The sequence below is a fragment of the Lepidochelys kempii genome, chromosome 14, assembly GCF_965140265.1.
Source record: "Lepidochelys kempii isolate rLepKem1 chromosome 14, rLepKem1.hap2, whole genome shotgun sequence".
NCBI classification, from domain to species: Eukaryota; Metazoa; Chordata; order Testudines; family Cheloniidae; genus Lepidochelys; species Lepidochelys kempii.
The window spans coordinates 18,529,718-18,544,914 of record NC_133269.1 but is presented as its reverse complement, the minus strand read 5'-3'; the positions used below and the strand labels follow the sequence as shown (position 1 = coordinate 18,544,914).

At 49.6% G+C, this 15,197-nt stretch overlaps 1 protein-coding gene across 3 annotated transcripts in view; it reads left to right on the top strand.

Annotated features, from left to right (window-relative positions):
- Positions 1–15,197, top strand: part of SEPTIN9 (septin 9) — a 260,220-nt gene that overhangs the window by 155,998 nt on the left and 89,025 nt on the right. The window lies entirely within an intron of this gene.

Genomic DNA, 15,197 nt, shown 5'->3' with positions numbered 1-15,197 from the left:
ATGCATCTGATGAAGCTCACGAAAGCTTGTGCTCAAATAAATTTGTTAGTCTCTAAGGTGCCACAAGTCCTCCTTTTCTTTTTGCGAATACAGAGTAACACGGCTGCTACTCTGAAACAGGAAATGGGTCGTTCAGCCTCCATGCTCATTTAGACTTGGGACTGGCTGCTGAGAATGCTGGTGAAGGTGCCAGCAGTGATAGTGGTTTTTCTGATGAGGACATCTTCCCTGTTGAGAGATGATCTGAGGCCTGCTGAACTCGTCTCACCTGGGCCACCAGGTGGTGAATAACTGGTTGCTGGCGACCTAGGGGTGGAAGGTTCTGAAGTCAATTACCAAGCCACCAAACCAACATGGGCAGGGATAAGGAGTTATATTTGGACACCAGAGATGGTCTAGTATGATTGAGCCAAGATGCAGAGCATTAAATAGGAGTGTGATTGCAGGCAAGTGAGGCCTTATTACTGACTCAAGCAGTTATTAATATTGTTTGACTGGCAGATTCCCCCCTCCTTCAAACCAGCCCCTCCTTTCCAGTGTGACTCAGGGCCAATGTTTGGAGTTATTTCCTTGTTTTAGCAGATTCAGTGTCTCCTTTTCTCATTTCAGAGTCAGCCAAACTCTGATAAAAGAAGGAATTTGTTTGCCCCAGTGTAAGTCCCTGTGGGTCTGCAGTGAAACGGGTGATCTCACCAGCAGACAGATCTATTGTACTGTGGAATAGTCTCCCAAAAGAAGTGGTGCAAGTCCTGTTGTTTAAAGCTGGACTGGATTGAACACTGTAGGCACCTTCCTGCAGTGGACTGGATGATCTAAACGTCTCTCTCCCATTTCTAGTTTCTATACATCAGCATGATGTTTGCCTCCAAGAATTTCCAAAGAGGATGCTGGGATCTGTGTACTTGGGATTTTTAAAGACCCCAGGTGATCAAGGCCTCTGTTTTCTTCAAAAGGCAGCCGCCCAGCACTTCATCACATCAGGCTGGGGCACTGGCTCCTTGCAGACTTAGGATATGTCTACACTGCACACTAAGCCTAGATCTGGGGCACCTGGGCTTGTGGACTTAGTGTTTCCAAGTCCACGCTTGAAGGTTCACACTGCATTGTAAACCTGGGTTTACAATTGCTGGGCCCAGGTCTGAGCCATGCTAATGCATCCATAGTGTACTATGCAGACCTTCTGACTTGGGTCTGCAGCTTGAGTTGTGTCCACACTGCAAAATGACAAGGCTTGGACCTGAGTTCCTGTGGGACTCTGGCTCTGATCCACCTCCCCTAGCAGGGTCCTAGGGCTCTGACCCACCCCATTAGGGTCTTAGGACCTGGGTCCTGAGTGCTCGCTGACCTGAGTCAGACTGATTGGTGTGTGGATTGAAGGGGGGCTTGTGCTCAAACCTGAATCAGAGCCAGGGCTTAGTGTGCAGTGTAGAACTACCCTGCGAGGGAAGAGTGCCCCCTTCTGAATCAGCAGCACTCTTAGATACCAGATCCTCTACAGCTTTGCACCTTATGTCGTCATTTACACTTGTGCAAAGTGGGTATAAAACGCTACGGACCTAGTTCTCGTTTATACTAAGGTTCTACTATGCTCTGACAGGGTAACAGTGCCTCAGAGTAAAGGAAAACCAGTTCCTACCGTAGGTGTAAATGATTACACAAGGTGCACGGCGGTGCAGATCCTATCTGCTAATTGGAGGTCTCCCATCCACACGCCCTGGAAAATCCTACTTAGCTCTACGAGATATGGTCCCCAGCTCTTCTCTCTTCTGGATGTTCCAGGGGCTCACGCATTTGGGAAAATAGTCTTGCAGGCTGATAAGAAAAAAAGTCAGTTATCTTGGGAGAGATAAGACAAAAATTTCACCAGGGTCTCCTTCAGTATGGGTTGGCTATTAACTTGGACTTCAATGCCTTCTGCTGATAGGGCACTTTGACTGTTGATAAAAGTAGGATAAGAATTGACTTTTCCAGATTGAAGAATTATCTTTTAAGCTATTTATAGATCTTTCCTTCTGCCTAAGCTTGATGTTGCTGTTGGCCACTGCTTGACAGGATAGGTTGGGTAACCTGCCAGCGCAATAAGCCTTATAAGACGAGGCAAAGGACTGAATTAAGATTATGCAGAGATAGCTTTGTTTTGGGAACATCAAACTTCATTGTGATCAAACAAGATAATTTGACAATTGGCCAATTGTGTTCTTCACTACTCCCTCAAACACACACACTTCATTTCCTAGAGTCCAAGATGTTGCAATGAAGCTGGACTGAACATGGCTATAAATGGAAGAAGCAGCTCATCTTGGATTGGAGCCTGTGCTAAGACTTTCTTGGGCCCAGTTTTTGTTCCATCTGCCACAGAGTTTAAAGAAGGGAATTGGGGAAGGGGGCTGCTTTCCTTTAGATCAATTTAAATAGTACATTCATTTCCTGGGTCGGAGCAGGAGTTATCTGGATTTCTCCAGGGTCGCATACAAAACTGGTTCTCTCCATTGAGTTTCATTCTTTCGTGGGGTGGGGGTAGACCTAGACAAAGCTCAGAGCCAAAACTCTGCCAGAGAGGCTGGCTCAGTTCTATGGACCAAAGTACCATGCAAGCCACTGCAGCTAATGAATTATACACATATGAACAAGGAAAATACGTAACATGCCTTATAAGGCTCTTACAGCTATCAAGAAGTAATGGCAGGATGTTCTCACTGGGCTTTGCTTTGCCTATGGTTCCTTCAATAGGGGAAAAAAGGCCCATCAGTCTTCTTGCATAGCAAACGCAACACTTGGCAACTGGAATAAATACTGGTTGAAGCAAAGAGGGATTTTGCAGGGGCTGATGCTCTGGTGGGTTGGGTGTTAGTGTTCTAGCTTGTCACCCCTTCAGAGGCTTATGTTAAAACTCTTAGGTCCCAAGTGAAAATGAATCTGATGATCTCATCATAGTCCCCCAGGTGTACAAATGGCAAAACACCATTGTACGGTTTTCAGTCTGCTCAGGAGAGGCCTGGGTTTGTATGGTGGGGATTTATTTCAGCTCAGAACTGAGGTGCACTTGCAGAACTGTTTTCAGGACTGGACCAGCACAGCCGATTCTGTGCTTCCGATTTGATCAGGACAAGAATCGGTGGGGAGAGCTTTTCATAGACCAACTATGCCTGGCTTTTGGGGAAGGGAGGGAATTAATCTCTCGATTTCATGCATACTAAAACTTCATATTCAGCTTAAGGGCCTGTTCTAAAGTGCTAAACAACCTTCCCAGATCAAGCCCTAGAACTAAAGAAAGAGGGGCTGCTGATGGGTGTTGCCTTTGCAGATTATATACCTGCAACATGTTACAAGCACACATTGTACATGCAAAGGCTGCCTGTGTCAGACATGTGACATGTCTGCTTTTTGGCTGGCAAGGGCTGAAGGCACGCAATCCTCATTGGCTTTCAGTGGGAATTGAACGGCAATTTGAAAATTCCTGCTTTTGGTTTCCTCTGAGAATGAGAGCAGAAGAGGCCTGGACTGAGAGTATTGTCTGATGCATTCCACTCTCTATATATGTTGTCTATTATTTCCGGAGCAAGGCCAAGGGTGGTAGAGGTGATTAAGAGAAGCATTCCTGCATTGCAGAGCAGTGTAAACTACCAGCCCCTTGTAATGTTCCGCACAGTGGTATTTTGAGCACCTCTTTGTGTCTCTGGCCTCATTATGTCATGCAGTGCTATGATCAATTCATGTTTAACAGTCATCTACTTATACAAGGGAATAATGTTTCTTTGATGTTTATCTGCAGCACTTGAATTTTATGGTGGCAGCATGTTCCCTCCTCCTCCCCCTGCACCTCCCCCTCCAAACAGAACAAACACAATTCACTCCTGGTGGAAACAGTCTGGCCTTGAAAAGGCAGAGAAAGATGAGATGGGAATCCGAAAGGGAGGGTTGTAGGGAAAGGGGGACATTGGAAACAAATTGACATGCTCTCTAATGGTGACTGAATCACAGCTTAGACCTCCTAAAGTGTTAGGCAGTGTTCCTCAGAAGAACAGATTGGGATGGATACCACGAATATTCATTGGGATCTAGAGTTTAGTCACTGTGCTTGGGCCCCTAGCCATGTTTGCTTTTGTTTTTGCTGGCTGAGAGTGAATTGGTGCAGTCAGGTATTCACAATGAAAAAGGTCTCTCTGACTTGGGTTGGGATGGGATGGGACAGCACTTTATTAACACAGCGGGGAGGCAGGGTTCCCCAAATCCTTTGCAAAAAGAAAAGGAGTACTTGTGGCACCTTAGAGACTAACCAATTTATTTGAGCATGAGCTTTCGTGAGCTACAGCTCACTTCATCGGATGCATACCGTGGAAACTGCAGCAGACATTATATACACACAGAGATCATGAAACAATACCTCCTCCCACCCCACTGTCCTGCTGGTAATAGCTTATCTAAAGTGATCATCAAGTTGGGCCATTTCCAGCACAAATCCAGGTTTTCTCACCCTCCACCCCCCCACACACAAACTCACTCTCCTACAGAGTGAGTTTGTGTGTGGGGGGGTGGAGGGTGAGAAAACCTGGATTTGTGCTGGAAATGGCCCAACTTGATGATCACTTTAGATAAGCTATTACCAGCAGGACAGTGGGGTGGGAGGAGGTATTGTTTCATGATCTCTGTGTGTATATAATGTCTGCTTCCGATGAAGTGAGCTGTAGCTCACGAAAGCTCATGCTCAAATAAATTGGTTAGTCTCTAAGGTGCCACAAGTACTCCTTTTCTTTTTGCGAATACAGACTAACATGGCTGTTACTCTGAAACAAATCCTTTGCCAGAGCCCTGGGGCAGAGACATTAAGAAAAGCTGGATGAGGATCTGAAGTGGAACCCTTCACAGCTAGGAGCACGTGGGCACGTGCAGTTTCTGCACAGGGGAGCTTTCTGTCTGTCACTCTCTTCTGTGAAGCTGGAGTCAATGGGAGTTTTCGCTAGTGACTGTTATGGAAATGGGGTCAGGTATTCTGAGCATGAAACACAGCATGGCCTGGAAGAATAAAGAGAAGGTTGGGAGAGCGGAGGTCCCAAGTTCTGGTGGTGGCTCTGCCATTAAACTGTATAGCGTAGCCTCAGGCAAGTCACGTCACCAATGTTCCAGTTTCCCCCCTCTGTAAGACAGGGCATCATGAGATTTTCTGTAGCTATCTGATGGGGGTGTGAAGAGGGTTAGTTAGATAGACCTGAATTTTGCCACCCTTGATTAGGACCTCATGCTTTGAATAGTCCCACTGGGTTCATTGTGATTGCTCGTGGACATGGTGCTACTCACCGTGAGTAAGGGTTTGGGTGATCGAAGCCGGCCCTTGATGTCTGCACAACTTGTTGGAGCATTATTATTCCATGAGAGCTGCTGGCAGTTGTCTGTGGGGAAGGGGAAGATGCCAGCCAATGTCTGTATCTATGCAAAACAAGCTCTTTCCAGCTTGCTCTGAAATTCTGCCCTTGTGTCCACTTTCTCAGGGATCTAGGAAACAGCTGGCAACTCACGGCCAACTTCAGAGAGCCCTTGGGTTTAGAATGACATCTATTTTCTGGGTTGTTTTGGTCATTTTCCTTGGTGTTTGATTGCTAGTGTTGTTTTGGGATATGAGCCCACCCAACAGACTCTGCAAACAGAATCCTTCTAAGGCCTTGTCTACACTGGCACTTTACAGGGCTGCAACTTTCTCACTCAGGGGTGTGAAAAAACACCCCTCTGAGCACAGCAAGTTTCAGTGCTGTAAAGTGCCTGTGTAGACGGTGCAGCGGCTCTGGGAGCCGCGCCCCTCGTGCAGGTGGGTTTTTTAGAGCGCTGGGAGACCTCTCTCCCAGCGCTCTGCTGCGACTACACAGCCACGTGTAGACTAGCCCTAAGAGGAAAGCAAACAAGAAACAGCCACGTGTAGACTAGCCCTAAGAGGAAAGCAAACAAGAAAGGTGCCCATATGCAGTGTGTGGACGCGGGTTGGTTGGCAGCGGCTGCAGGTTAATGTACTAGCTAGGAGAAGGTCTGGGTGGGGATAGCAGGGGGTTCTGCAGATCAGGGTTGGGTTGTGTTCATCAGCAGATCTGTGTGTGGGCACACCCAGAATAGCATGGGGTGCTGTGGGTCATAAGAACAGCTGTGGTCCATGGTCCATCTTTTCTGACTGTGGCCAATGCCTGATGCTTCAGAGGGAATGAACAGAACAGGGCAATTTCAAGCAATCCATCCCCTGTCACCAGTCCTGGCAGTTGGAGTTTTAAGGACACCCAGATCATGGGGTTGCTTCCTTGACCATTTTGGATAATGGCCATTGATAGTCCCCTCCTCCAGGATTGAGTGCATTCATCCAGTTGTGTGGTGGAAGAATTACATTGTGCCTGACTGAATTACATTAAGCCAACACATTCATCCCTTTTTCCTGTGGAAGGGACATTGATAGCTGCTTCTTTATGGCTCTGTTTTTCAAACTTTGATTAAACTGTAGAGCATTCTCCTTGTTCCCATTCTGCACTTTGCGGTGATACAATTGAGTCTCTCTGGGGTAGTTTCTGGATTGCTTGTGGAACAGCAGAGTTCTGGTGTAGAGCACAAAACCAGGTTGACCGTGTATTGCAGTCCTTCCCCAGCCTAGCTCATAGATCTGGAATATGCTGAAGGTATCCTTAATTAACTGTCCAGACGTTCACTTCTGCCCCTCACTTTCACTATAGATAGTGGGCAAATCGTGTACACGCGCAGTACTCCTAGGTGAAATCTTGACGATGTTTGAAGGCAAAATTCCCCTTGACTTCAGTGAGACCAAGATTTCACACAATGTTGCCAACCCTCAGGATAGCTGATGCTTTTCTTAAAGCCCCAGTTCTTGGAGGCATGTGGTTAAGTGAAAATCTCAGCTTTCATATAAAAAAAAGAAAAAGTAGCTAATCCTCATGGCTGCAGAGAAAAGCTTGAGAACATGATGCTGAATGCACCCCAAAGGCCCCCAAACCAGAAGACAAAAAGGACATTTTTTAAAAAAAAATAAAACCTCTCATGATTTTCAAGCCAATCTCATGATTTTGGGGGCCTGCCCCATGATTTTTTGACCCTTGGGAGCTGGTACTCCTGGTCAGATTGGCCTCTAACAGGAAGCGTGGAACACTATCTGCGATTCCTGTCCAGCGCGCTCCCTCCTCCACCTTCCCCAGTAAGAGAAAGGAGGGTGAAGGTTTCCTTGGAGTTGTCAGGGTTTGCCTGGGAAAGGGAGGAGAGCGGAGCAGCTTTTCGCATAAAACACAATGTGTTTAGACAAACTCTGGCTGAACTCGTTTCCTCTCGCGGCCCAGCACGCTGATAAAGTGGGTCTTGGGGGAAATTACCTCACATGCTGCTCGGGCCTTCCCTGGGGGTCACCCCGCCATCGAGATCCAGCGCCCACCCTCCCTTCCGCCGCCCTGAGGGGGAGGGCAGGGTGCGGGAAGGCACTTGGCACAAGGCTCATTAGCGGGCCGGGGCCTGCCACCAGTGACAGTTACTGTTCTAATTTATAGTCCTGAAATGGAGAGGGCGCCGCGATATAAAGTGCATTAGTGCCATTAGCCGGGTAGTTAATGTAAATACCAGCCTCATCAGAGGTCACTGTAGGATCAGTCGTAGCTAGTCAGCTACAGCTCAGCCTTGTTTACGTTTCACTCAGTTTTATGTACGTGGTGAATTTCCTCAGGAATGTGTGAGCCACTCAGCACATTCGAACTAGCAACTCCTACCATGTCTGTTTGGGAGTTCTGTTGTGCCTCTCTGTATGCTATGCCGAGCAATGGCTGGATCCCTGCCCTGAGGAGCTTCCAGACTAAAGGCACGAGCGTGATATGAGAGAGCAAGTGCAGAGTGGGGAATGGCCGTTGGAGCTGGAATGTAGAAGGGCCAAATCCTGCTCCCGTTGAAGTCAGTGGGAGTTTTGCTGGTGCGTCCACTGAGATTGGGATTGGAGCCGTAGTCGTGATTTTCCTGGCAGTTACCGTCTCTGTTCCCTGGGGAAATAACAACCCCCGCCACCACCTATGTCGTAGGGCGGGACACTGGGTTAAATGTCTGAGAAGGGCTTGGAAGATGTAAATGCTCAGGATGAGAGCTGTGCAACGTTTTGCTCCCCAGCACCTGGAGATCTTTCCAGGGCCAGAGTGCTCTGCTTTGGTCTGAGCTCCTTGTAAGCAGGGACTCAGCAGAGCTAGGGCCTTTTGCATGGGCACCGGGGTATTGTTTTGCTTCACTGGAATGAGACCATGCATCTGTCCCCCTCGCCCAGACAGTCAGCGGTGAGGCAGACGAGTCACACGGAAGCACAAAAGGAGGCAGGGATGGCTGGGAGAGCGTGATTTATTGTCTACTTGTGGGTGTAATTGGGCTTGTGAGGCTGCAGGGCTGAGCCCTGCCCCACTGGGTCATCTCCATGGGCCTTGCACCAGAGCTCAGGCGTGAGTTCTCTTTTGCTTGAGATTTTTCTGTTTATTGTTCATTTTGGGAGTGAACCTAGTGCAGGTGAAAACAAACAACTGATGGCACTGGCGAGAGTCTGGCAGAGTGCGGTCGGGTGGGAGCTGAGCCCTCCAAAAGCCCTGCCAGTCCACCTCAAACCTTGTCTTCCCCCCACTGCTATGCCGGTGCACCTCAATCCTGCCCAGCAGTGCCAAGTCCTCTGCTCCACCCCCAGCTCTGCCAATATGTTTCCACTCGCTTGCTAGGACCGTCATGACAACGCGCCCCTTACACACACACACACACACACACACACACACACACACACACACACACACACACACACACACACACACACACACACACACACACACCCTCCTTCCCTCCCTCTGCTCTTTCACTTCCACTGCTCTGGTGTGTAATGACTGGAAACTACTGACTCATGTCACTTTTCACCCAACTGGGATTTGGAGCCAGAGGTGAGAAGTCGGCTCTTCTTCATTTAAATTTGTGTTTGAGCAGAAAGAGATGGGGAAGGAAAGAAGTGGTGTAAGAGGACCACAGGGAGAGAGAAAGTGCTTGTGTTTTCCTTCTTCTCCTGCTCTTCTGGCCTTTTCCACAAGACTGTAGATTGGTGGGCTGAGCCCTGCAGAGAACATACTTCAGCAGCCAAAGGGAGCTGCAGGCTTTGAGCCCTTCATCAAGGACCAGGAGCGGTCTGGAGCGTGGCCCATTGTAGCAGCTCATCTGTTCAAGCCTAATGGAGTGATCTGTGCATGCCTAGTGCTCCCACTTCTCAGCATTGGGGCAGCTCTGGTGGGAAGGACAAGACCTTTCAGCTGAGGACTGTATATCAGCCCAGCGCTTGTTACCTCGCGCTCAAAGGCATTCTGGTGAAAAGCATGCCAAGAACGCTGGCATTTTGCAGGCTGCCAGCTAGGCTGTCAGCCCAGGAGGGTGAGCTCTGAAAGCAGCAAGTGTGTGCAGGCCCAAGAAGGTTAATCTGGGTTACTCAATAGGCAGCATTGACCTCAGGAAAAAAAAGTTCTCAGAGCTGCCTGCGATTCTCACTGGGGTGTCCAGCAACATGCACAGCCCCTGGGACTGCACGCTCTGTAAGGAACTAAACTGTAGGACTGCAAGAGCAGGAGGCAGGCCTGCCTCTGAGAGCAAGATAAAGAGACAGGCAGGCAGATCTGATAGATCTATGGCTGAGCTATCCACTGTCCAAGGGCACCATTCACCAGGCCAGTTCTTAAAGCATAAGGGCACACGAGGGCCATATTCTGCCTGCACTCACATCCGTGCAAATCTGGAGTAACTCTGCTGGCTTCAACAGAGAGACGCTGGCTTGGCACTGGGGCAGATTCTGTCCTTAAGGTCCAAAATACATGGAGAGCAAAAATGAAGCTCAGCCACTTCCCCTTGGTTTATCTCTGCTACTTAACACAGGTTGCTGCCAGCCTTTCACACGCAATGCTCCTGTTTGTTCCTATCTTTATGGACCTCAGGGGTATCGAAACTCTGGTGGTGATGATCTCCAGGCCCCCAAGGGGAAGCCAGATCAGATCTGGGCTGGTTTTGTGAGCCGCATGGCCCTAAGCCTCTGGAACAGGGGTGGGGCTGAACCGGGAGTTTTTTCCTTCTCCAGTCCCATTGCTGGAAGGCTGCAGCCTGTGGGTGTGTGACTCAGAGTAGATCTTCAGGATCTGAAGCAGTGGTGTGAGTGTTGTTTGTGCCTAAGGCCAGCCCTGTTTCACAGTGGGGAGAAGCCATTATCTGAAGCATCCGAGTCGAGCCTTCTGTCTGCTCAGAGGAGAGCGAAGACCATCGCTGAGCTTGTCTGAACCACTAGACCGGTTTGTGGGACAAGGTCTGTGAGGGTCCCTAAACAGATTGGTGAGAACCAAAGTGAGTCTCCTCCTGACCCCACTGTAATGAACAGCACAAGGAGACAAGGCCACCTCGTAATCACTGGCTGTCTATACAGAATGTGTGTATTGCTGGGAGCAGCTGCTGGGGGTTGCCTGTCTGAGCCCCAGCACAGCTCCCTGGAGAGGAGAGGGCTCTATCCAGTGTTTTCGGTCTTTGTTTTCCTTTTGATCTCCAAATATGTAGGGCTCATTTAGCTTTTCAACAGTCGCCCCATGGCAGCTGTGTTCTCCCTAGGTGAGTTTCTGCCCAGTGGAGCTGGGGACTGGCTGGGTTTCAGATGCTGTATTCATCCTGCCCAACAGAAACGTCCCCTCCCTGTGTAAGTCACCAGGCTGGCTCCCATGCTTTGCATAAATAGTGTGGTACTTCAGGGTCAAATGTCTTTTAAGTGGCGGTCAGTAGAACACAGGAAATGGCTTAAGTTTCCAGCTCCCAAGATAGCAGGAGTGTGAAAGCTTTGAAATAGAAGAGCATTCGACCTCCGACTTCCTGCATAGCAAAGAAAAGTCCACTCTGCGACCCCAGGGCGAAATGCAGGATTGATGGAAAAGCCTTGCCCACCCTGCAGCACAAGTGCAGCGTTGTTCCGTACAAGATAGATGCTGATTTTGGTGCTGTTCAGGAGTAGTAGATGTTGGGGGGAGGGGGATTCAACCTGACTCCTCCCCACCCCCACCAAGATCTTCAGGATTTCTGCAGGGGAATCAAGGCTGATTGAATTTCCTCTTCTGCTCTGCCTTGCTCTATTGCTCTGTAATAACATGCCCAAGGAGAGCTGTTGACAACTATCAGCTGGGGCAAATTCTCGCCCCCATTGTGTGAGCACGCAAGACCAACCTGCAGCATAGCTTGGGCTGCAGAGAGGCTGTGTGGTGGGGACCCCAAATCCCTTGCATTGCATGGAGCAGTACTTTGTGGCAGCTGTCTCTGCGGCAACATGGGGGCGAGGGTGTTGTAAGTGAGGCAGGAGAAGGGGAAGCAGAGGCAGGTTGGAAAGATGCAAATCCAGTGGCCGAACCCCTATGTAGGGGGAATGTATTGGCTAGGGGATAGCTGTGCAGCAGCTCGGAGGGTTGAGGTGGAAGATTCCATCCACCCCCCATAGATCTGTTTTCTTGGGCTTTGCATGGCAGAGAGGATTTCACTCTAGTTTCTCAAAGGACCTTTCACTGCTTGACCAAGCTGTACGGCAGCTCCCTTTAAATAGTCTCCCAGGCTGCGCCACAGCTTGGTTGCATTGGGCTGGTACTGGCAATACCTGCCTTTAGCAGCCCGCTGAGCTGCCTGGGGCAAGCTGAGCCCTTCTCTCAGCCCTCTTGTTTTAATCTGTTTGCTGCAGACTCTAACTAGGAAACAGCGGCCCCATCGACAGTCAGAGGGGCTTGGAACTGCCAGCTGGAAATGAAAGATGAGGTTCTGGAGTCAACAGGAGATGAGGATTTGAGCTGATTTTCACTTTGGGCTGGACTGGCACCTTCTAGCCTGACCATCACAATTCAGCCCCTGCTTCCCCTCTACATCAGGATGGAGGGAAATTGTGCCAGACAATTTTGCAGGACAGATTACATCCCCCATCAAGCTGGCTGAGCTCCACCCACTTCTGCACAGGAGGGGGACTAGAAGCCTGGAAATGCAGCCCCTTGTGCCCCCTTATCCAGGGTTGGTTGATATAGGAGGAGCATGTATAAGAGGTGTTGCTATAGAACTGGGTGCCAAATTCATCTCTGGTGTAACTCCAGTGAAGTCGGTAGAACTATACAGTACTAGGCCTGAAGTGTGTGTGGGTGGGGGTGGATGGATGGAGGAAGGGTAGTAAACATTTAGTGACTTAGAAGACCGGAATTGCTACACCAGAACAGACGAAGGCTACGTCTCCATGGCTCTTCAGTTTGGACTACAGGTGTATGAATTGCAGTGTTTACTAGTGCAGAAGAGGGAAAGAGTGTCTTGTTTGAAACTAGGTACCTTTTAGTTCACACCTGCAGTGTTCACATGGGGCAGTTATAGCACAACCGGCTCGTACACACTGCACTTCACACCCCCATAGTCCGAGTGGCGGGGCTATGTAGACTAGCCCTTAGACTCTATCTAGTTGATATCCTGTCTCTGACAGATGTCGTGTGTTTTCAGAGGAAGCTCCATCCTGTAATCTAGCTCTATACTACACCATTGTGGGAAATTCCTCCAAGATCCTCTAGCTTCTGGACTGACGCACAAGGTGTGAGCACCCTTGTCAGTGATCCTAGGTGTTGTCAGTAGGCTGGCAGTGGCTTGTATTACATATAATGTGACCAGGGACTGCAAAAGTGCAACAAAAGAATAGACCCCTTCATGGTTAGAGGCTAGAAAACGGTGAACCGGAGGGAGATGCCATGTAAAACCTACTGGCTGGTGTGAAGGAGCATTTCACTTGACAATGCATTGGGCCTGTGTCCCATCTCACTTGCACCATTTGCCCCCCGGTGCAACTCCATTGACAGTCATGGAGTTACTCCTGATTTATACCAGTGCATGTGAGAACAGAGTCAGGCCCATTATTCCTGCACTGCATCAAGGGCCAAGGCGTGGGCCTGAGTCTGTGCTGGGCACCAGCGGCACCTGCAGCCGGACACATGTTACACTCGCTGCATACCACTGGCAGTGGTGAGGAGAAGCAGCACTGGTTGCCCCACTGCCCAGGAGGCCCACTCTGCTTTGGCCTCGCCGGCCCTCTGCTGTAACAGGGTGGGGGTCTAAAATTAGTGATAAGCATTGTGACACCCATGCACCAGGTTGCAATGCCACTCACTCAAGTTTGGCCCCATAGCTACCCTCTGAGGGGCTGGCTTTTATACGAGAGCTCCCCCTGGGGACTTGCCTGTCCTCACCCCACTTCCAGCAGCCTGTGTCCCCTCTCAGAGATGGAGAGTAATGCTGCCCCAGGTGGCCTGGGCTGGAAGGTGGGGGCTGAGCGCTCAGCGGGCAAGGTGCCAGGGCCAGTGGCTGCAGTGGGGATGGCTCTACAGGGACTGACGGTGCATCATGAGAAAAGTTTCTGGGTGTGCCCCTGCCAAGTGCTTAACTCCATTGGCCACAGCGGAATTCCTGGGCTGAGAGCAGAACCACACCATGGTGGGAGCTTTCCTAAGGCAGGTCCGGCATGAACTGGGCACTATCCTGTAGTCAGGTCATGCCTCTTTTCGGCTCTCATCTTAACCCCTTCTTTGCTACACTCTGCTGAATCAGACTCTTGCATGTGGCCTAAAAGTTATTCTGGGAGCTTTCAGCCTCTTACAGGAAGCAAGATCAGAAAAGTGAGGTAGGTGGCATGCCTAGCGGGATGCTAGATCCCTTGCAGCATCAGGAGCACAGAGAGCTGGTTTGGGGACGCCTTTTGCTTCTGCAGACATGAGTAAAAACTCATATTAAGTCCCCAGCAGCAAAGCTCTCCCCATTGGAGGCGGTGGGGTTTCTCCTGGGGACAGGCCCTAGTTTTCACAAAGCTTTTCCACAAGGCAGTTTTCCCCAGCAAAAGCTACATTTTGATTTACAAATCTGGAGTGAAGGGGAAAAAAAACCTGAAACTGGGCACAAATGGCTGTAAAATGTACACAGCCACTGCCACCCAGTGTGTGAGGGGGGTAATAAATGTGGGATTTGAAGACTGTGCCCAGTGGGAAACTGATGAACACTAGCCTGCATCACAAAACTTCTTGGATGGGCTGGCAGATCTTGCTGGCTCCAGTCCAGGCCTGGGAGGACGGAGTATTGCATGGTCTAAGCTGCCAGAATTGGTGGGAACCCAGGACAGCGTAGCAGTGAGATCTGAGGTGGATTGGCAGAGTTGTATGAGGACTCAGGACTAGAGTAGCAGGGGATACTGCAGCTTAAGACTGCAATAATAATGATAAATAAATCCTAGCTCTTATGTAGCACTTTTCATCCATAGAGCTCAAAGTGCTTTATAAAGGTGGTCAAAATCTTTATCCCCATTTTACAGATGGGCAAACTGAGGCACAGTGGTGAAGCAGCTTACTCACAGTTATCAGAACCAGAAAGGAGACTCAAAATCTCCACTTCCTTGCACCACCCTGTGTAGTAATTTATGCTGGTGCCACTGGTGTGTGTGGAGTACTGTGATTTGGTAGGGTTTTCACCAGTGTAAATGACTTCATAAGATACCCAGCAGGGAAGAATTTATCCCTCTCTGGCTGTCTCTCCAGAGGGCTGCTTACCCCTTCTGCCACCAGTGCTGAAGTTCCACTTGATTCACATATTGAGGGGGGTAGAAAAGGGCGCTTGTCTCTAATCCTGCTGAGTCAAAGCTAGCAGCTGCTCTCTGGTTGTGTTTCCTGCCCTGCGTGCCTCTGACGCTGAGCGATGCCTTCAGGAAGCAGAAGTCAGTGAAAGAGTGAATTACATGTGTATGCAGTCCTTCTCCCAGGGAGCCTCTGGGCTTTCCCAGGGAGAGGGCAAGTTCCACAGAAACTTAATTTGTAAGGGAAAAGGTCCTTCCGTGGCTCTGCTGAGCAGCCAGGGCTGAAGTGTGGGGGAGAGGAGGACAGGGAAAGCTTTTGTATAAATCACTGTGGAATTGATTATTTGTCCTTTAGTTTTTGGCCGCCCTCCATCACCTCCATAGCCGAGACTGTTGAGTCCCACATAACAGCAGTCAGCCTGTGTGAACCAACTCACCGTAGGCTATGTGGCAGCCACCGGTCCCCTGGTCAAACTGTGAAATCTGAGCCTGCAGGGTTGGTTTGCAGTGACTGGAAAGAGGGAGATTCACTGATACACTTCGGAGCAGGATATTAAATGTCTCCTTGACATGCACAGCC